This window comes from Coccinella septempunctata, chromosome 3 (assembly GCF_907165205.1).
Source record: "Coccinella septempunctata chromosome 3, icCocSept1.1, whole genome shotgun sequence".
NCBI lineage: Eukaryota > Metazoa > Arthropoda > Insecta > Coleoptera > Coccinellidae > Coccinella > Coccinella septempunctata.
In genome coordinates, this window is record NC_058191.1 from 40160955 (window position 1) to 40171875 (window position 10921).

Genomic DNA, 10921 nt, shown 5'->3' on the forward strand with positions numbered 1-10921 from the left:
GGTCCTGGAGTACTGGCGCAACCATCCTGGACTGCGTCACTCGCATAGTGCCTCCCAGCCCGTACACCAGTCGTTGGCTAGGATTTTCTAGAACAAATCGGAGATCTATAATGGCGGCTTTCACAGGACATTGTAGACTCAGAGCCCATCTCAAAAAGCTTAGCATCGTCAATGACCCGATCTGCAGACTCTGCTTATAGTCCAGGAGGCAGGGTCTCTTTTTTTCAAGGAATTTCATCCCGGCTGAATTTAATACTGTAGGTTGTAGTCACATTGCAAATGACGAAACCGATCGTCGGCTTCAATACCATCGGTGGGTGCAGGCGTGGGAGGCGGCGGAACTCGGGAAAAAATGCAAAACTTCAAGTGATTTTATCCCTGCTGAAATTTTCTATATGTAATATTGATGTTAATTAGAAACATAATAGTGAAGTCAGCCGATCGGCGGAGGGTGGAAAATACGTCAGTCGAGCGCGTGAACTTGGGAAAAAAATTTGAAAATCATCCCGAATGAAAACACCTCCATATTTCTTACATATATGGAAATATAAAAATGACCGTCAGCTGCGTGTCTAGCGGGGGAAAGACCGTCTGACGGTCTTTCCCCCGCAAGACAGTGTGTTTTTCACTGAAATAGATTTTTTTTTTGAAGTTGTTCTTTTATTTAACAAATCTTATCACTATTTCAGTATCTTTGATATCGAAACCTACAGTTTTATATCAGCAGTTCACTGTTCTACCAAATAATTTTATGGCAATTCATTATTGCACCTGTCCTATGGAGTGACCTGCCGTCACACGTAGACATTTGTCTACAGCAAATTCGTGGTTTTCCAATCTCTATATTGAGACTCTGAGCAATAGATGATGCTTCGGAAAAAATTTCTGTGAAGCATGGATCATCGGAACGATGTTTTCCACATATATCTATAATTAAATTTATGTGACGTTGAACATCTACAAAATTGATAAAAACACCTTGTAGTGTATTTGCTATTGATTCCAATATATTTGAATATTTACTGGCTATCGTTAAATAAACCACAAAAGTGAAAGAATTTATTGCAGCCCATAACTGAGCAGCTCTTTTTGTTGTTGAGGAATTCATTGAAATTTCTTTTTGAATATAGTTTCAAAGTTTTCAGCGAAAACTCGCAAAGATTTATATCTCTCTGACCAATGAGTTTCACAAAACAAAGGATAATATTGAAGGTGTTGTGCTGAAAAACAATAAGGCGACCAGAATCTCACGGGGGGGCATGGCCCCCCTGGCCACCCCCTGCGGGCGCCCATGATGCTACCTACGAAGAAGAGGTCCTATATGGACTGACCTGCCGGAACATCTGACCTGAACCCTCTGGACTTCTTGTGAGGCCATCTTAAGTCCAAGATTTTTGTGACTCGGCCTGAAATTTGGACGAACTACGCCAAAGAATTGTAAATGAGTGTCTTCAAATAACCATGTTAGAGACGGTTTTCAGTCAAGATGGTATTATTGTATGGAAGTCATGGAGGAACAGGAAATGCTAGAATAACCTTCTTACCAGATTTCCAATATATACAAGATTTGCCAGATCCCTAAACATTTCAGCACCTACAAGAATGATACATCATTTCAACCTGATGCCTGCCTGCTACCTACTCTGTTATCCTATGCTCTCCAAGACAAGAAAATCTTTGTAGGTAAATTGAAAACATTCAAATATCCCACTGAAGATGTGAGACAACTGCACTCGATATATTCCTAGTAACCCAATGAACAGGAAATACTAAAACCACCTGCTCACCAGATTTCCAATATATCCAAGATTTGCCAGTTGGTTTTGAATCTGAGATTGAGTAATTTAACATTGACTTTTAGTCTTATATTCCGGAGTGTGTTTTTCACTGAAATAGATTTTTTAAATGTGTTCTTTTATTTCACAATGCCTATCACTATTTCAGTATATCTTTGAAATCGAACATTGAAATGAGGGAAAAATTAAGATCAGAGTAACATTTTACTTGGTAAATTTCAAAACAGACAGTTAAAATCAGTATAAATGAAAGAAACAAAATTTTACTATCCCTATCAGTCCTTCGTATCTAGAGTAAGTATACATCATAGTGTGAAGAGAATATGCAGAATTAGATTAAAGGAAATCTGGACCTCTTTAAATGATGTGATATTAGATATCGGGAAAAGAAGTCAAATTCCTGGGTCTTCTAAATATTCTTCATTGAAGTCATCCTAGCTTTCGTTCAGTTTCTGAACTTCTTCAGAAACTAAGAATAAATACATACAATATTTTAATTAATGGACATTGTCCCTGAAGAAGTCCAGAAACTGAACGAAAGCTAGAATGACTTCAATAAAGAATATTTAGAAGACCCAGTAATTTGACCTCTTTTCCTGATATGTAATATCACAGAATATGGAGAATATTTACGATGTATTATCAAAGTTCTTTTTCGGTTTTATGAATGAAATAAACATTTCGTAAATTCAACCTATAGTTTATATTTAATAATTTCAACACAATGAATTAACATACGATATGATTCTCATTGTTTCAATAGGCAATTGTGAAATATTTCTTCTTCGCAAAGCTTATTATATCAGCAGTTCACTGTTTTACCAAATAATTTCATGGCTATTCATTAATGCACCTGTCCATTTATTATCCACTTTCAGACAGAGTTTGAGGAGAATCTCTTGTTTGTATAAAATAATAATGGCTTGTACTTAGTCTCTCGTAATCTATATTATATATTGGTGTTGGGAAAAACCCATGCAAATTTCAAAACAGACACTTCGAATCAGTGTGAATGAAACTTATCCATCAAGAAACAAAATGTTACCTATTAGTTCTTCGTATCTAGAGTAAGTATACATCATAGTATGAGGAGAATATTTGGAATGTTTGATAATACATCTTATTCGGTTTTATGAATCAAATGAACATCTTGAAAATTCAACCTACAGTTTATATTTAATTATTCCAATACAATGACTTGACATATGGTATGATTCTCATTGCTGTATTAGGCAATTTTGAAATATTTCTTATCGGCAAAGCTTATATCAGCAGTTCACTGTTTTTCTCAATAATTTTATTGATTTCACAGGTATCTGTTATTCCATCTGTCCTTTTATTATCCACTTTCTGAAACCATAGTTTGAGGAGAATCTCTTGAATGGCTTGTTTGTAAATTATACTCATTGTTTGTACTTAGTCTCTTGTAATCTATATTATTTATTCGAGTTAAGAAAAATCAGCATTGAATGTGATAGGTTTTAAAATTTTCTGATTGCCAACTGCCCTATTCGCCTCAATCAGTAGAATTTATATGTTAAGATGACATTATAACTAATCGTCATCACATTCTCATTTAATTCGAAAATCTTGGTACATTTGAGAAGTGAGGTTCTCTTGCCCTACACTCCTCTCTTATAAACAAATACAGAATATTGCAGTATTTTGATCATTCAACACTACCTGAAAACAAAGGTTGCATTTGATTAAACTTAGTACTATGAGAGAATGATACAATTTATGGATACCTACTTTTATTATATATAGAAAATATATTCCGTTTGATCAGTGAATGTATCCTAGAGAGCACTTTCAATGCATTTCATCATATTATCATTGGTCCTACTTGATTCGTCGAAATGATTATTCAAATTGATTTCATTTTTGAGGAAAGTCGAAAAATTTCCAGATTAAAGGTTATGTAAACAATCAACCGTTTTGGTACTGCAGAATTAAATGTCCAAATTCTCTGTCAAATTTCAGAAATGATAAGACAAAGATGAAAGAGTGCCAGTTCCGAGTCGTTCCGAATCGTTCCGACCAATCTGGCCAATCAGGAGAAAGTGGGCGTCATTTTCGGTCGAGTGACTCTTCGATGCAGAGAACTTTCTATTGAATAAACTTTCGATCGAAAGACTTTTCGATTGAGAGAGCCGTACCGGTGTATTTCCGTGTCTAAGTAAGCCCTAGTATTCATGAAGCTTCCCAGGTATTTGAACTGCACGACCTGTTCTAGAGTCTCATTCTCCAGGCTGATATCAGTTTGAAGGCTTTCTGACGGATTTTGGTTTTGTCGATATTGAGTCTAGGGCCTAAAGCTTCGTATATAGGTATGTTTATAGGTGTCCAACATTATCTGTAGATCCTCTGAGCTGCTAGCGATAAGAGCGTAGTCGTCTGCATATTGAAGTTCCGTGATGAAGTTTGTACAGGTTTTTGCTCCTAGCCGCCTAAAATTAAATAGGCCTCCATCAAATCTGAATCTTATTCCCACACCCCTTACAGGCATACTGATGTCAGCAATTATCGAGATAGCTATGGCGAAAATATTGAACAGTAAAGGCGCTAACACGCATCCTTGATTCATTCCAGAGTTTGTTAAGAAATGGTCGGTTGTAGAGCCATTATGCTGTTATCTAGGGTTGTTGTTGGTATGGAGGCTCTTGCACACTGCTAAGAATTTTTCTGGTACTCCAAAGAAATAACCTCATTATTCACTGAATCGAATGCTCTGGAAAAATCAGTGTGGCAGAGTAGCCAACTTTCTGGTAAAAGAGCGAAATTTCATTAAGACTTCATCATGGGTTCAAATATTGATATTTGTACTAATTATGCCTGCTTGGCTGAAAGTGGAGTAAGAGCTGCTGTTTTCACTTCAAAAAGTCTCGTGGCATTGATCAGATCTGCTAAATAGATGAAGTTTACGAGCACAAGTGAAATAACAAAGATAAGAATGAAGAAACTTGAGCTCAGTAAGCAGCATTCAATAGTACTGGTATTAAGTTTATGATAATGAGTAAAAACAACTTTCTCCCAAAGACGGGTAGTATTTTTTTTGGTTCTGTCCGAAATAAAAGAGAATGGAGGCAAGTTTTCACTCGAAATGCTCAACAGAACTCACATCAACACTTAGTTCCCACCAGCATTATCTAGTAGAAGCTCGTGGAAAAATTCGATACGATACAAAAGCGAAACATTGAAAACCGTCAAAACTAGAAGTAATAAAAAACGCATAAAACGCAACAAAGAAGGTCCAGCCACCGCAGACCTAACATTCTCCACACTCCACTAACTCGCCTCTTTGTCAGTTATAATGAACGTGGTTCTGAACGACCACTAAAACCCAAATGCATGAGGTGAGTACGGATACGAATGGATTGCTTCTCTTTCTGGCTCCCATGAATGCCTTTATTGTCATCGGCGGAATAAAATAAGGCCTGAAAATTGAACTAATAAAAAGTCGAGACCAATACATCCTTCGGGTAATACATATCATATTGCTGTTGCCCTTCACATCGACGGTTATATACGCCAAAGATTTGCCGCGTCAGAACTTTCGAACCCTTTCAATCTCGAGCCCTTTGTCGATTTCTTACGTAGCCACTACTGTCGGCGGATTTCAGAAGGTATTGGCACAAAGGAACCGCTATTAAATTGATGATCCGAAGGACGCTTTTGCGGGGGTCGAACCCTTGGACCACCTTTCATGCTTTTCGCGAATCTTTTGTGAGTTTTTTCTTCTTTTTCTGGTAGACGGTGTACTAGTTCATAATTGCATGTTGGTCATGTGTGTCATATTACGAGCGTGGGAATTATGGCGTTGCAGTTTCACGTGGTATATGTGGGTTCTTGATTCGTATTGCTTTCAGCGAGAATGACGTTTGTTTCAATCGTAAATTTTTTTTGCTCCAGTAGAAATCCGTTGATTTGAGGTTATTTGATTGACCACAACCAATCAGAACAACATTATCCTTAAAAACTTTGCCATGAATACAATTTGATAATAATAAACATGTGTGTTACAATCCAAAAAATCGAAATAACGCTACCCCTATAGTTTTCGAATTTGAAGATTCCCTATTATCAAATACCTAATACTACATTGCACTCTTAGTACTTGATTCATATAATACGTCTTATTGAGTCGACAGAGAGTGCATTTCAATGAGTAATAAGAGGTGGGATAGCTGTTATTCAAGCTGAATTATTTTGCATAATAAAAGTAGCTACAGCTTTGCGGCACTCGTTTTTTACAGGGATGGACTGGATACACTTCTTTCGTTACCTCAATTCATGCATTATCTACGGGCATCATCAAAATCTGAAGGGACAAACTGAGGTCAACACTTGATTGTTACTTCAATTCAGAAAGACATGAAGGTTTTCCCCCCTTCAAATTCGATAACGATTTCCATCAGTAATATTCTAGTGAATAATTCGATCCCGATCCTGGTTTCCGTTCATTCAAGTACAACATAGTGGTGCATGAATAGCTACTGCATTAAAACAGAGATGGCTAATTTTCAAAATCTGTAACGCCCACCTACAAGGGTATAATTTCCTTGCCCAGAGGTGTTTAGCAAACGGTTCAAACTGGCAATCACCATAAATAGGTATATTTTGCATTCAGAAGCTTAGATTACTCGTTTTCATTCATCAGAGCAAATGATTATTCGTATTTAAGGAAATGGAGGTGTAGTTAAATGCACCCTGCACATATTTGAATTTTTAATGCTTATGTTTAATTATTCCAACTGATGATACCAGTATGGGTACATTGATCTAGAAATATATAGGGGTAACTGAAGTTTTTCTGCTTGATTCTCTGGTTTGGAAGAAAAGCTCGGATATATTCATAAAAAGCACGATTTTTATAATTGGATTAATTGAAATCAAAAAAGAATCTCTCCTATACAACGAGTTGTATAAACACATTTATTTTTTTTCACAATAATCCTTTCAGATGAAATTGTGGCTGCCCATATTGATTTATGAGCTCACTATGTCTTCTTCATGATATTACAGTGCTCTCACAATAAAGCTTTCGAAAAAAATCCTTTCATCTTTATTCTCTAGTATGAGTTGTCTATTAATTTCAACTACCACGCTCCTTCCATATAATTCATCCTCAATTTCATTCAATCAATCGAATGGAGAACAGAAATCATCAAATTATAAAAAAAAAACGATTATTTCAATTCCTATTCAGGGATATCAGATCACAGGTACCGCCGACTATCAGAGATCTGCCTCGATCTAACTCCTTTTATATCCCTCGACGGTCTACAAATTTAAAACAATCGAGACAGGAGCAGGTGTCTCGTAGAAAATGGAAGAGACATGTGGATGAACTGAATCGTGTTGAAAATTTTGATTAAGGGTAATCAGTCGTGAAATTGAAATATTGCGGTTCGTGCAAGACGGGGCTCTTATCTGGAAAGGTTATAATCGTAGAAAAAATGAGGTGGATTTTGAATGGGAGTCTCCTGGGTTAGGTAGTTTCTTTGTTCCATGGAAAATGATTTAACCGGTGGATTTTTAATAGAAGATCGTTCGTTTGGAATTCTGCTTAATACATATTTAGAACAAAATTGGTTGTGTATCGAGGGGATCTCGAGAACTACTGGGTGAGTCTTTGACCCGTACAAATACACTGCGCAAAAAAATTAACGCACATTATGGAAATCTCAAATTTGTCCTACAACTGAAGGTGTTCTCAATGATAATTATTTTTATCAGAATTATGCATGCATGTGTTATCCACTTTCAACGGTTTTCTTCAATACAGATGTTTTTTCCCAGCAGGAATAAAAAAAGATGATATTATCAGATTTTGAATGTATTGGCTCCATTCTAAATTCAGTTGTTCTCGATCAATTCTAGTGATCAATAGTTTTTCTTTCGTTTGATTTTCTACACTCGATCGCTATGCAACGCGAAACACGCAATTTGACCCAAGAGGAATGTGCCCAAGCGGTAGTTTTGCGAGAGGAAGGGTGGATATGTTGCAGCGATTCAGGGAGACAGGTATGAATGTCCGAAGACCAGGACAGGGTAGACCACGGGTAACAACTGCCATTCAAGAACGTTACTTGAGAGTTTCTTCGTTGAGACAACGGTTTGCAACCGCTCGCCTCCTTCAAATTCAGCTTGAGCAAACTCATGAGGTGCAAATTAGCACTCAGACAATAAGAAATCGCCTCAGAGAATATGATTTAGGGCCTCGTGTCGCGGCAAGAGGCCCAGCTCTTACCCCAGCCCATCGAAGGGCGCATATCCATTGGGAAGAGGCCGATTAGGAAAGAGTTCTCTTCACAGATGAGTCTAGATTCTGCCTCTACCATTGTGATCGACGTTCCCTTGTATACAGACGTCCACATGAAAGATATGCTCAGTGCAATTTCCTGAATACTACTGGTTTCGGGGGAGGATCGATTATGGTATGGGGTGGAATATCTTTGACTGCTCGCACAGACCTAGTGGTCCTTGATAATGGAGCTATGAATGCTGATAAGTATATAAAGAACATTCTTGGAGGGCATGTAGTGCCATTTGCCCCATACATTGGTGAAAATTTCATTTTTATGGACGATAATGCCAGACCCCATCATGCGCGCATCGTTCAGGAGTAACTTTAAGAGGTTGAAGTCAAGAAGTGGCCAGCAAGAAGTCCAGATCTCAATCCGATTGAGCAGGTTTGGGACAGCCTCAATAGAAGACTGAGAAGTTCAGAAAATCATCCAGCTACTCTTAATGAGTTAGGAATCCAACTCGGAGAAATCTGGGAAGGATTAGATCAGAACATTTTAAGATCACTCATTTTGAGTATGAACCGTCGTTGCCGAGCTGTAATTAACGCAAGGGGTGGAAATACCAAGTATCAAATCACTTATCAGTATTTCAGTATTTTGAAAATTGTTCATTTCTCTTCTTTCACATAGGATTCGGTGAAATCCTGAATTTTTCTTCCATTCAATGTGTCTTGTTTCGTTCAAAACCTTCCCGAGAGAACATAAAAAATAAGTTATAAAGTCAATGTAGAGTTAACTTCCATTAAAATTGAGATTTTCAGAATGTGCGTTAATTTTTTTGCGCAGTGCATTTCAACAGTAGAATCTTGTGGTCAAAAGGAACAATTTTCTCCTTCACCATTTTTTCCGAATCGGCTCGGTTAGAATAAGATACAGGCTGTTGAAAAACCAATGAAAATGTTATTTTTAGTTCTATCCCAACAGTTTTATCGAATGGAATGAATTTCCGGATATAGTTTTTCATTTATCTGATGAATCTTTTTCGAACACACAATATTACCCACGTCTTCCAGTTTTCTCATTATAACCTTTATGTACCATAAAAATACAAAAAATTCAAAGAACCCAACTCTTGAAACTGAGATTCTAATGAATATTCGAATGTTTTTCAAAAAATGCATTTAGTTCTCGTAGATCGAAATGCACTGGCCCACTGCCCTCCAGAACAAAATGGTTTTGTATATGTCTCGTCTGAAATGTCACAGCAATTACACAGCTTACCTGGCCCACTGCAGACATTGAAAGAGTGGGGTCCAATAGTCAACTTTAGGTACCATATTTTTCGCTGAATCCGAAAGACTTGAAAAAATCTACGGGCTGCATTAATTTCGTTCCCAAATTGAAGAGCTCTGGTCAGAACCAGGAAACGATTGGCCCAAGAAAGATTTGGGGAAACCTAGGCTGATAAGAGGCGTCCCAATCATCTAGAAGGCCCAGAGTCAAGGCCTCTTCGTATTACATCAAGACGATAAAGAAACCGACGGAGAATTTCCCGGCAATTGCCAGGATTTCATCAGAAAAAAGCGAGGCGAGAGAATAATTGCACAATGTCCAATATCTTCCGTTATATCCTTTCACCTCCCCTAATAGAGCAATTTTCGTGCCGTGGGAACGCGTAATTTGGAAAAGTGCCACTTTAGATTTATCGGACCGGTATAGATTGTGTTATTTCTGAAGATCTGATATAAAAGTGCCACCTCCCTCAGCACGCGACGGAAGGTGTAACGCCGGTTTTACTTTTCGAACCATTGAAAATTCCTTTGTTCGCTCTTTGTTGTTTGCTGACAGTGTTGTAGTTAATATTATTTATTGACACGCAGCGGGCTTGCATGATGGTCAAACGTTTCATATTCTCACCTACTTTTTCGAAAAAGAACAACATACCTTGGTTGTAGATAACAATCAGAATTATTCGTTGAAACAGATAGCACTGATTTTATGGTCGAAATTTAGATGCGACACAAATTTAGGTGATATTTTATGAATAAACACTATATAGGTCAGATATGCACGTCTGATTAGTTATGAGGTGTCAAATAGGGACCTTTTATGACGTTTTTTATTCTCTTCGATGGAATTTTCCTTCCACGGAATATCACTCATAATTTTTGTTGATGTTCTGTGACTGAAAATAATTTTCTTTCAGGTGCTCCAAATACTTCTCTCATCTTCTTCCATCGGATTCAAAAACGTTGTTCAAAATCAAAGGGTTATAGTTGAAATAGTTAAAATTACATTGCAGCTAGTGAAAATCAAATTCGGAAATTCTATGACAGAACTTTGATGTCATAAATGAATGAATGACACTTGTGAATCAGTGATAAATTGAAATAATATTCCTTACAATAAATGGATTTGAATCAAAAAATTGATTCCTCATCTCGAGAATGAAGAAACTGGTTTTCAACGAACATAATAGTAGCAGCTTCTTATGTACTTCAGGATCATGTCCATTGGAAACAGAGGTAGGCAAACACTGCAGTGGTATTCAATTATGTATATGTTTATCATAGAACTGAGGACATAGGGCTGAATTCACTAATCATAACTCAGATATGAGACTTTTTCATTGCATATTTCCTCAGGGAAGTAACAATAATAATATCGATAATTGTAACAACTTCGTATAACCAGAATACATCGATACAAAAATAATACATCAGCGCTATAGAATATACTGATACTCTGTGATATAATTTTCATCTCACAGATATGAGTGACACTTGTGAATCAGTGCTAGTGGTACATTGAATTAATTTTCATTTCTTCATAAACGAAATCGACCAATTCCTTATGTCGAGGAAGAAGATACTA

The 10921-nt window shown here is 37.0% G+C and overlaps 1 long non-coding RNA gene across 1 annotated transcript; it reads right to left on the reverse strand.

Annotated features, from left to right (window-relative positions):
• Nucleotides 1-2946: 2946 nt before the first annotated feature.
• On the reverse strand, nucleotides 2947-3954 carry LOC123309541. The gene is made up of 2 exons (XR_006537268.1): nucleotides 3549-3954; nucleotides 2947-3479 (listed from the first exon to the last, which is right to left on the reverse strand). It is a non-coding gene; the product is annotated as an uncharacterized LOC123309541 (long non-coding RNA).
• Between the last annotated feature and the right edge of the window lie 6967 nt (nucleotides 3955-10921).